Below are 12,332 nucleotides of genomic sequence, written 5' to 3'. Positions count from 1 at the left end.
TTATATTGAATGAAAATGTTTACAATAGAAAGTCCAGTTTTTCCTTCATAGGAATGCTGCCCTATTGATTTGTACTAGTTACTAAAGGATTAACCTAGCACTTTTTATGTGAAGGTAAACATATCTTGTCATGCACTTTTTGCATTCACAACTCGTGCATTTTATGAAATGCGCAATGAGTAATAGAAATGTTTTAGTTCAGTATGAATATAACGAGCTGTAACTACACTATGTCAATGAGTGTTGAGTCCTGTAAAGAACATCAGTATTAAAAAAGAGAACATCTTGTCAAAAACATTGTTGAAACTGCTTTATTCTGTTTTGGCCTTCTCGTCTTTTCCCTCTACACTTTTTCCTGTGACTGATGAACAAAAGACAAGATAAACATGCTTCCTTTAACAATAACATCTGATATTACAATAAGCAGCAGCTAGAGTACCTCGGCCACTGATAGATTTGTTTTATGAGTGTATCATACATGATAGCGATGCCTCGTTTAAACATGGTGGATAAAAACTGTTTCTGTAGTAAATAATAAAACAATCCCACCACCACAGGTATCTACAGGAGAAGAGGGAATTCTCTCCACAAAGTGTGAATGCCCATGTGGAGAATAGAAATGCAGTCATGTGGCTGCATGAGCCATCTTTGCCATCCACAATTTCAGCTGCACTGACACCCCCTGTCAGTGGAAGAAGCCAAAGGCAGCTAAACGTATGCATTCAGTGGAGGATGTTGTGGTTGTTAGAGTGTTAGGTTTCCTGTCAGCTCGTCTGTTGGGAAGATATAAAATATTAGTTTCATGGAAGTCACCCCGTCACATATAAGAGCATTAAGACATACAGTACATAGGCTAAACAAAACATCTAAAGATATAACCTTGCACTTTGATAAGTCTCGTGAACATTTTCACTATTTTGACAATTTTATAGATCAAAATTCAACTAAAGAAATAAATGGTAGATTAATCCATATTGAAAATAGGTGTCAGCTGCTACACTAATTATAATAGTTATATTTCTTAATTAATTAAGATAAGATATTACTGTATTGATCCCAATTTGGGAAATGTTTGTGTTGCAGCAGCATAACAAGAAAAACAAAATATAAGTTATTATATATACAAAAGTATGTGAGGGATGGGATATTAAATTGAATATAAATGTAAAATGTACATGTGATTTAACGTTATGCTGCTTGTACTAATTAGACTTATCATATAAGCCACACAGGTTTTAATAGGATGTATTCATTATCTTTACTTGTGTTGCGGTCTTTTCAGCAGCGCCATCTCTAAAACGGCGATACAGTCACTACCCATCATTTACATTTCACCGTGACATGGACAAAAATGTAACGTCAGCTTACCTCATGGCACGAATCCAGACTCTCCTTTGGACAACATTGGCCGGGAAACGATAGAACAAGCACGTTTCATGCGAAGACCTGTGGCTGCAACCCGGAGCAAAGCAACAAACTATTGCGTAGCTAACTAGTAGCGCTAGCTTTAGTTAACGTTAGCTAACGAAACGAACTGCCGAGTAAAATTGGAAAACACTGGTAATTAATTATTGTTTAATTTGTAAAACTAGGCATGTACTTGCTTTCAAGCAGAACACAGGGGAAAACAAACTTAGCGGGAGTGTTTACGTGTTAGGTGTAATGACGTACAACGGCCTCGACTATTTCTGTAGTCCTATTCAGCCACTCGGTAACAACCATCGTTTTTCAGACACGCAAACTCTTCAAAAGTCACCAGTGGGGTCACTACTCATGTATTTAATGTCGTAGAACAAAACGTCATTCATCTCTTAAATTTGTGTCAACCACAGACCTTATTTCGAGCTATTTTCCAAAACCCTATGGAAAAAAATGCATTGCTTTTTGACGAAGGAACCGGAAGTGCTAAAAATGCTAACTTACTTCCGGGTTTTTGGACGCCTCACTGCGGTTCTCTATATCATGACACGTTTAACAACATGATTTAGATTTCTGTTTAAGTTTTAATAATAAATATTACAGGCCCAACTCCTATAATAGGCAGTCAGGCCTTGCTGGGCTTTTAACTGACTTCAAGCGTTATATCAGATTTATTTTTCTGTGATTGCAAATAAAATGAATGTTTGTTCATATAAGGCCCAAATAACTTATTTACTATTAAAAAGTTTGTTATGGTGTAGTGCTATAAATGTACAAGCCAAGTTTGTGGATGCTTCAACATACTGGGTTTAAATAAGGTCAGAATACAAGGAAGAAAAGTTTAAAAAAAGAAAAGTTGCTTTTGCAGTTATTATGATTGCTCTGCACATACAGCTGTGGGGTCGGATGAGCCTCAAACACAACAAGGATAGTAAAATATGCTAAACAAGAGTAAATAGAAAAATACGGAGAAGCAGCAATCGTTTACTAAAAACATACAGTGGTGTTTTTGATGTAAAAACACTCAGACTCAGCTGTGCATTCCTGTGAAGTGAATTCATTCCCCATGCCTCCTGGGGCAAACACACACACACACCGCAGAGTATTGTGGCTGTGTCTGAGCCTGCAGTTGATAAGATAGGGTTAGGTTGCACAGCTTGCAGGCAGATACTATTGTAGCAGTTGACAGGAAACTGAAGCAGGGTGGGATGTTGCTGCTCCAAATCTACATGCCTGTTTGTATCCGTATGTGTGGGGCTTGTTTGAACGTTTGCCCTCTCCCCTCCTGTCAAACGCTGGCCAGATAGTTAACTAAATCAACACACTCTCACTCCATAATCGTCCAGGAGCGACGTTTGGTCAGGGTCCCGTGGCGTGCAGTTGTGACGCTCCTAGGCTCCTTCAGCTTCATAAAGGGACGCAAATAGCTTTCAACTGATTGCAATGTATTCTCATCTGCGGCGGGATTTGACGCTCATGGAAGCACGGCATTTGTTTTTGTCGGCTGCCCTTAAAAGCAATGTGAGCGTCCATTCCCATTGGATAACGGAGAATTGTACACCCGGAAGTAAGTATTCCCCTTACTGTCGATTGATTTTACAGTGATATCTGCACTACTCATCGACTAAAAAACACCAGATTATCCTTGTTAATTACACAACATTGATTAGTTTAAATTGTGTGCAATGCTTTTGTATTTTCCCCCTTCGATTCGGAGAAACAAATATTTTTTCGGAGTAAAGGATGGCAGAAGACACTACACTACCCAGAATCCCCAGCTATCGTTTAGGACTACACCTTGTGCTCTGTTTGACAAACCCCGTTTTTTTGGTTATGGCTAGAAAGGATCCGTCTTGTGTAAATGTAACAGGGACAGTTATGTCTCATTTGTATATAATATATTATGTAAATATGTCTATATAATTACACAAAATCTGTGTTTATTCTTGTTTCATCTTGTGTTAATACCTGACGCAGTAGGACTCACATCAGTATGTGGAACTATAATTTTAGCGTGTACCCCTACGTTCCTTATGTATGTGACACTGTTCCCCTTTTTTTCGCGGGGTTCATGCATCGTTCTCCCCTTTTGATACTGATCTCTGTGGGAGAGGTAGGCGGCTCTTCAGCCAGAAGCAATTTCCGTGTTTTAGTGTCGACTTTATGCACTTTAAGTTACTTTTTATTACTTATTTTTGTTGTAGTGTCTCACGGGTGTTCACAATGTATTTCTGTGTTGTTTAATTTGTATAGGGGCACGTTAAAGAGAGTACTGACTGGAGAAATGTTTTCTTTCTGTCGCTGTTTCGTCAGGTATGTTGTGTTACTTTTTACGTTATGCCCTTTTGATACTGATCTCTGTGGGAGAGGGGCACGTTAAAGAGAGTACTGACTGGAGAAATGTTTTCTTTCTGTCACTGTTTCGTCAGGAGTGAAAATAAATGTACATCCTGAATGAAGCTACACGTCTGGGTCGTCGTCTTTCTACACAACACAACGCAGAGTCAGACACAGCCGGTTACACTTGGTGCCGTGACGACCCGTTGTATCCGCGACCAGCGCCGTCTGGTCCCCGGGGTAAAGCTGCTGCCCACCGGCGGGAAGAAGGAAAGACTGGAGTGTGTGTTTTTTTTTTTCCTCTTTTTTTTTTTTTTCCCCCTCTCTTGCTGCGACGGCAGGTGCGTTAAAGGGACAGTGTACATATTCAAATTGAGAGATGCACTGAGTCTGAGAGGACACTTATCACTGAGTATATCTGTCTATCTGTGTTTTATCATTTTATTTTATTTTAGTGTTTTATCTCTTGTGGGTGGCTTTAAACTGTGTTTTGATTGCTTTGTGGGATTTTTTTGTTGTTGTCATTAACAATATGGATGTTAGTGGGCATGATGTCACATTTGGGTTGGGGAGGGGCCAGCGACTTAAAGGTAGTGAAAGATTTGGGTTCGCTAGTGATTTCAACCCGACATTAATACCTGCTGCAAGCTCCACACCTATTATGCAGCCAGACCGTAAACTTACACAAGTAGTATCTGTTGAAGCTTTTGGGGAAATGATAACAAGTTTGGCTAAACAGATAGGTGAGAACATATCAAGCACCATGCACCAGCCCAGTGCTGCCCAGCCTCAGTCTCCCACCAATCCACACCCGTCCCACCAGGCTGATTTGTCTCAATTGAAGGTTGTGGTGCAGTCAGACACCAAGGCTCCGCCTTACTTCAGGGGTGATCGTGCTGATGTATTTTCTATTCATGAATGGGAGGACATGATGAGATGTTACCTGAATAGAGTGAAATGTGACACTCACGTAGAAAGGTTTGATCTGATTATGTCAAGACTAACAGGTAAAGCCAGGGATGTGGTGAAAGTGTCAATCCGCAGCCGACCTGACTTGAGTGCGACCGACCTGCCCACAGCTCTGTTTGACATATTAAAGGGTAACTTTAGTGAGCTGTCATACTCTAACTTGCCCATGAAAGATTTTTACGGCACTGTTCCACGTGCTGGTGAAAGTGCTATGGACTATTGGATACGCCTTAACAAGTCAATAGATGCTGCGGACGAGTGCCTCCGGAGGCGAGGTAAATGTGTAGATGACCCCAGTGCAGAAGTGGTCTTGATGTTCATTAATCACTGTCCTGACCCCAGTCTCGCCATATCATTCCAACTGAAGGCACCTGAGCGGTGGACCATGGCTGAGGTTCAGGAGCGTCTGGACGCCCATATGAGAAATGTGAGAAAAACAGCAGCGCAGTCTCATAATGTGGTGGGTCTGTCAGTTTATAGTCAGAGCCCTGTGACTGATTCTTTTCGCCCTGTCAATCTGGGGATGTCTCAGGCCTCATTAGCGCACCAACCAGACCCCCCTCCCAACTCTCTACCGGCCACTGCCCTTGCTTACAGTCAGCCTCAGCCAGACCATGCTAGGGTGAGTCCCCAAGTGTCCCCCTTATCCCTGCCTCTCTCTGCTGTCTCTGACCCAGCCCCTACCACCGTCAACCCACCTACTACCGACGCTGGTGTTCAACAGGTAGTTGCAATGTTTGACAGAGTTCTGGCTATGTGCAACGCTTCCCTTACAACCAGTCAAAGGCCAGACTACCATCAGCCAGGTAACCACCAACAAGCCCACCGTCAGAATGGTCAGCCAGGCAACCACCAACAAGTCCACCGTCAGAATGGTCGACCCCGTTACCAGCAGGCATCTGAGTCCTTTCCATGCAAGGTTTGTGGCTCCAGGGACCATTCAACCCATGCACACTGCAGGCTTTACAGATTATGCCTTAACTGCTTCAGTCCTGGTCACATAAGAAATCAGTGCCCACAGGCCTCTCCTTCCTCAGCCATGCCACCTTCTCCCTCCAATGCTGGTTTAAACTAGCCCGCCCGTGCAGTGAGAGGGATAGCATGGGCGGCACTAGTGACACCCTCAGTGAGGAAAATGACTTAAGATCAACATATGTGAACTGCTGTAGTAATCTTCCTGATGACAAAACTGTGATTGCTGTGGGTTCACATAGAGTTGAAGGAGCCAATGACTTGTTTTATACCCCAGTGTTAGTAGGGGGTCAGTCAACTTTAAGGGGGATGCTTGATTCAGGGAGCATGTCATGCACACTCAGCGAAGAGGCAGAGTCCAATCTTAGAGCTGCTGGTGTCCTCCCTTGTCCTCAGCCTGTGCCAGAGAAGGTGGTCCTAGTTGGCTGTGGTGGCCTTATGACACAACCCAGATGTATCTATGACCTGGAGATTGAGGTTTACGGTTCTAAATTCATTGTGCCAACTTTCCTTGTCCCAGGGCAGAGAGACGAACTCATTATTGGTAGCAACGTCATCAGGCCCATATTACAGAGGATGAAGTCTGATGAGAAGTACTGGGAGCTCATCCAGTCCAACACCTCAGACCCCGACTGTGAGCAGTTTCTTCAGTTGCTCAGCTGCATCACTCGTTGGTCTGGTCCTGAACTGCCTGACAAGGTTGGCACGGTCAAGCTACGGCAAGCTATCACTCTAGCACCACAGAAGGAGTATCTGGTGTGGGGAAAGCTACCTGGCAGTGTTCCTGTGTCCCCTGGGAGCACTGTCATTGTGGAGCCCACCTCCTCCCGTTCAGCCCCCAAAGACATTATTGTGGGACGGGTTGTGGCACCCATGTGGGGAGATCGTTGGGTCCCTATGAAGGTCCTTAACCCAACCAAAAGTCCCGTGACACTACGCCGCAATGCTAAAGTGGCCGATGTGTTTACTTGTGTCGCGATGGAAGACCTTCCCCTCTCTCAGGGTGTGAATAGGCCACAGACCAGTCAGGCAGCTGACCCTCCTCCCAACTCAGATGCCAGCTCTACCCACGCTCAGCAGCTTAAAGACTGTGGATTGGCAGACATCGACCTCGAAGGCTGTGCGGTGTCAGATGAATGGAAAAAGAGACTCTCTGAACTGTTGCTCACTTACCAGGATGTCTTCTCCAAAGACAAGCTGGACTGTGGGGAAGCGAAAGAGTTCGTCCACCGGATTCATCTCACTGATGATCACCCCTTCAGGCTACCCTATCGCCGTGTCCCTCCAGCACACTATCACAAACTGAGAGAGGTGCTGTCTGAGATGGAGTTGAAAGGCATCATCAGTAAATCAGTCAGTGAGTATGCATCGCCGCTGGTCCTTGTCTGGAAGAAGTCAGGAGAGTTAAGGATCTGCACTGACTTTCGCTGGCTTAATGCCAAGACCGTCAAGGACGCCCACCCGCTGCCTCACCAGGCCGACTGTCTTGCTGCCCTTGGTGGAAACGCCTTTTTCAGCACCATGGATCTCACATCGGGGTTCTACAACATCCCCCTCCATGAGTCTGACAGGAAGTACTCGGCATTCACAACACCCTTAGGCCTGTATGAGTACAACAGACTTCCCCAAGGTCTTTGCAACAGTCCCGCGTCCTTTATGCGGATGATGATGAGTGTGTTTGGTGATTTGAACTTCTCCAGGCTCCTCTGTTATTTGGACGACCTGCTTGTCTTTGCTCCATCCGAGGAGGAAGCCCTGAAACGGCTGGAGACTGTCTTCTCGCGGCTCAGAGCCAACAACCTGAAGCTGTCTCAGAAGAAGTGCTACTTCCTTCGCAGGACTGTGGGGTTTCTGGGTCACGTGATAGACAGCAGTGGCGTCTCAGTCGACCAAGAGAAGGTGAGGGTCATCTCAGCTTTCGGGAAGGAGGATCTCATGAACGACGACGGTTGCACCCCATCTCAGCGGAAGGTCAGGTCTTTCCTCGGGATGGTGCTGTATTATCAACACTTCATTCCTGGCTGTTCTTCCATCGCAAAGCCACTCTACGCCTTAACTGCAGGGCAGAAGAGGAAAGCCAAGGGCTCTTTCGGTCGGAGAAGAGCTGGCACCTTTCGAGAACTGACTCCTCAGGATTGGACCCCTGCCTGTGAGAAGGCATTTGATGATCTGAGACACGCACTCCTCAACAGCGTGGTGCTGGCACACCCAGACTTTGATAGGCCTTTCATCCTCTCCACCGATGCTTCCCTTGATGGTCTGGGTGCTGTACTGTCCCAAATTTCTGCTGGTGAGGAGAAGGCAAGACCCATCGCCTTTGCAAGCAAAACTCTCAGTCGCAGCCAGCTCAATTATCCTGCACACAGACTGGAGTTCTTGGCTCTAAAGTGGGCGGTTTGTGAGAAGTTTAGCCACTGGCTCAAGGGTCACAGATTCACCGTCTGGTCAGACAACAATCCTCTCACATATATCATGACCAAGCCGAAACTTGACGCCTGTGAGCAGCGGTGGGTTGCTAAGTTGGCTCCGTATTCCTTCGAAATCAAACATATTCCCGGCAGGTTGAACGTGGTGGCGGATGCCCTCAGCAGAGACCCTTTCGTGAAACCTTTGAGGGAACGGTTGCTGCTTGAACCCTACTTGGAGCTACTGGACCAGGTCTGTGACGTCAGTGATGGGTCTGTGCAAGATGCCTTCCGCCTCACCTGCCAACCACAGTCACTGGAGGGTCCATCTCACTCTGACGCCATTGAAGGTTCAATGTCTGAGGATGAGGTCTCTTCTCTTCTTTCCTCCTTGGACGAGTGGGACTCTGCTCCTAGGGAGCGTGCAGCCTCCCTGGTTGATCACCTCACCACCTTTGAACCACCTGGCCAGGACACGTTGCATTCCCTATCTCTTTCTGAGCTGCAGTCACACCAGCAACAGGACCCAGTAATTTCCAGGGTCGCTCTCTATGTCGACAGGAAGCGCAGGCCTTCCAGACGGGAACGCTACAATGAGAGTCAGCCGACTCTGAGAGTCTTGAAGCAGTGGGATAAACTGACTCTTCTGAATGGCGTCCTCTACAGGGTCACGAAAGATCCCTTGACTAGACAGAAGAGGTCCCAGTTCGTGGTGCCGGAGTCGCTAAAGGCAGATGCATTATCTGGTGTTCACGACCATGCTGGCCATCAAGGTCAGCCCCGCACACTGTCTCTGGCCCGCCAGCGTTTCTTCTGGTACGACATGGAGAAGGATGTCCGCAATCATGTGAAGCACTGCCACAGATGTGTTCTCAGCAAGACTCCTGAACCTTCCGCAAGAGCCCCACTGGAGAGCATTAAGACCTCTGCCCCTCTGGAGCTTGTGTGCATCAACTTCTGGTCAGCTGAAGACCGTCACAACAAGTCTGTGGATGTTCTTGTGATCACCGATCACTATACAAAGTTGGCACATGCTTTCCCCTGCCAGGATCAGACAGCTAAGAGAGTAGCCAAGAAGCTGTGGGACAACTTTTTCTGTGTTTATGGCTTCCCTCAGCGCCTTCATTCTGACCAGGGAGCAAACTTTGAAAGTGAGCTGATTGCTGAGCTCTTGCAGTTGTCAGGGGTTGACAAGTCCCACACCACACCTTACCACCCTATGGGGAACGGCGGCACAGAGAGGTTCAACCGCACCCTGGGCAACATGTTGAGGTCTCTACCACTTCGCTCCAAACAGAAGTGGCCGCAGATAATACAGACAATGACTTTCGTGTACAATTGCACTGTCCATGAGACCACTGGGTTCGCGCCCTTCTATTTGATGTTCGGGAGAATCCCAAGGCTGCCAGTGGACCTTCTGTTCAGGAATGTACTTCATGATGTGACTGTGTGTGACTACAATGCCTACGTGAAATCCCTCTTGGAAGACCTGCACTGTGCCATGGCACTGGCCCAGAAAAACTGCACAGCGGAGCAGAGACATCAGAGTGACCAGTATAACAAACGGGTCAGGGGCCAACCTCTGTCTGTCGGTGACCAGGTGCTGCTGGCGAACAAAGGCGCCAAGGGAAAATGCAAGCTTTCTGACAAGTGGATGCCTGTTGTGCACACTGTGGTGGCCTCAAAACCAGCCCTCCATATATACCGGATCAGGGATCCAGAGGGACATGAGCGTGTTGTTCACCGAAACCTGCTGCTGCAAGTCAACTTCCTTCCGCTGGAGGAGGCCTCGGATGGTGAAGATGATGCTCCTGTGCCCGCACCTACCCCTAGCATGACCGATACCGCTCCGGCATCTGATTGGCATGGGACAGAGGTGTCCGAGTTAGACACAGCAGCTGCAACAGCTGGGCCATCCCTAGCTGGTTCCCTCTCGGATGTTGACGGGGAGGATGGCCGCACCGCCTCATGGGTCCTTGAGCAGTCCCCTTTTGATGACTCTGTTCATCCAGACCACCCACCACCTCCTTCTGTGTTGGTCACCCCCGTTTCTAGTGACCCTGCAACTGCTGTAGAGACCCCAATGGCTTTCCCAGCTCCTCTGCCACAACGGCCCCCTGCCAATAAGCGTCAAGCATCACATGTAGATGGCCAGGTTACCTCACGATTCGGCAGAGTCATTAGACCTGTGCGCCGCTTCATTGAGTCCATGGCACAACTTGAGTCACTTCTTGAGGGTTGAGATAAGGCCGCGTGCTGTTATTAATGTGTGAAATGTGGCGTGTTAGCCATTATTTGTGCTCTGGTGATATACTGCTGTATTGAGCCTTTTTTTATTTTATTTTTCGCTCATCCACATCGTTTGGCCAGGGTGTGGGGTGTAAACTGCACCTCACCTTGTCTGTAGAGTACTGTGGGTTCTTGCTGGGCCCAAGCGAGTCCCTCATTCTCTTATCCTTTAGGTAGGAAGCTCTTATTGCTGTTTCATATGGTTTTGTTGCTTGTTGTAATGGCCAGTGTGTTTATATGTGGATTGTTTTGCGACCCAGAATTTTGCATAATTCTAGCGGGGTGAGTGTAACAGGGACAGTTATGTCTCATTTGTATATAATATATTATGTAAATATGTCTATATAATTACACAAAATCTGTGTTTATTCTTGTTTCATCTTGTGTTAATACCTGACGCAGTAGGACTCACATCAGTATGTGGAACTATAATTTTAGCGTGTACCCCTACGTTCCTTATGTATGTGACACTGTTCCCCTTTTTTTCGCGGGGTTCATGCATCGTTCTCCCCTTTTGATACTGATCTCTGTGGGAGAGGTAGGCGGCTCTTCAGCCAGAAGCAATTTCCGTGTTTTAGTGTCGACTTTATGCACTTTAAGTTACTTTTTATTACTTATTTTTGTTGTAGTGTCTCACGGGTGTTCACAATGTATTTCTGTGTTGTTTAATTTGTATAGGGGCACGTTAAAGAGAGTACTGACTGGAGAAATGTTTTCTTTCTGTCGCTGTTTCGTCAGGTATGTTGTGTTACTTTTTACGTTATGCCCTTTTGATACTGATCTCTGTGGGAGAGGGGCACGTTAAAGAGAGTACTGACTGGAGAAATGTTTTCTTTCTGTCGCTGTTTCGTCAGGAGTGAAAATAAATGTACATCCTGAATGAAGCTACACGTCTGGGTCGTCGTCTTTCTACACAACACAACGCAGAGTCAGACACAGCCGGTTACATAAATATGACATCATGTTCTCGTTGTAACTCTCGTTGGAGCGGCTCGGAAACACATCTTCAGCAGTAACATGCAACATACACATTAATGCAGCAGTGATATTAATAGAGAAACATCAGACATAATAATAAAACACTGAAAGGAAACATTGTATTGCACCAGGAGCCATCTTGGGACTTTTACTGCGACAACGTTGACTTGCCTGTGAATAAAAAATAAACCATAGTGTTGGTGATCTAGAGTGCTGTCATTCTTCTTTGAACAGCAATACCGCTAACACCCTATTTCAACAATCACACTCCCTGTCATTGACATAATTAATAGATGGTTTAGCTTCTCACCATCATTTGCTGTGGCTCACTGATGTTAACGATCGTAACTGAAAGGCTGCCTGCCAAACGTAAACATTCAGCCACGTGACTTGCAAACTATCGCGATAGTTTTACACTAGACGGATCCTTTCTAGCCATAACCCGTTTTTTTTCACCATTCATTCCAATCAGCATGGCGCTGATTCCAATGGCTGGCGTATATGTCACGTGATCTTCAAATATCTCCCTGCAGAAAAAAAAAAAAAATGGCCGAACTTCTTTTTATTCTTGGTGGAAAATGCCTATTTTAAAGTTGGTTTGGCCATCAAAATGCGTTTTGATGTCATTTGATGTGAGAAATATGAGTTGTTATTTCAGATTATGTGTGCAGTGGATGTACATGATCTTTAGTTTGCTAGTTATTACGAAGATTACTTCAGGAAATTGCGTCCATAGGACGTTTTCATTGTTACCAAGGTGGTTGCTAGGGACGCTGCTATCGATATTATTTCTGTTATGTTGTGTAACTGTTTAATGGTGTTATCTTTAGTGCTACCCCCTTCCCCGTCAATGTATAGTGTTGGTCCACAGCGCAAACGTATTAGTTTAACAAAATCCGCATCTAAAGATACGTTATTTTCCCCTGTGCAATTCCAGTCTCACATCTCACATCATATCGTCAT

At 45.8% G+C, this 12,332-nt stretch overlaps 1 long non-coding RNA gene across 1 annotated transcript; it reads right to left on the bottom strand.

Annotated features, from left to right (window-relative positions):
• Positions 1–295: 295 nt before the first annotated feature.
• Positions 296–1,500, bottom strand: LOC307035861. The gene is made up of 2 exons (XR_013807228.1): positions 1,369–1,500; positions 296–773 (listed from the first exon to the last, which is right to left on the bottom strand). It is a non-coding gene; the product is annotated as an uncharacterized lncRNA (long non-coding RNA).
• Between the last annotated feature and the right edge of the window lie 10,832 nt (positions 1,501–12,332).

Source organism: Notothenia rossii (assembly GCF_949606895.1).
Source record: "Notothenia rossii genome assembly, chromosome: 4".
In the NCBI taxonomy this organism is placed as follows: domain Eukaryota; kingdom Metazoa; phylum Chordata; class Actinopteri; order Perciformes; family Nototheniidae; genus Notothenia; species Notothenia rossii.
This window is presented reverse-complemented; position numbering and strand designations above follow the sequence as displayed.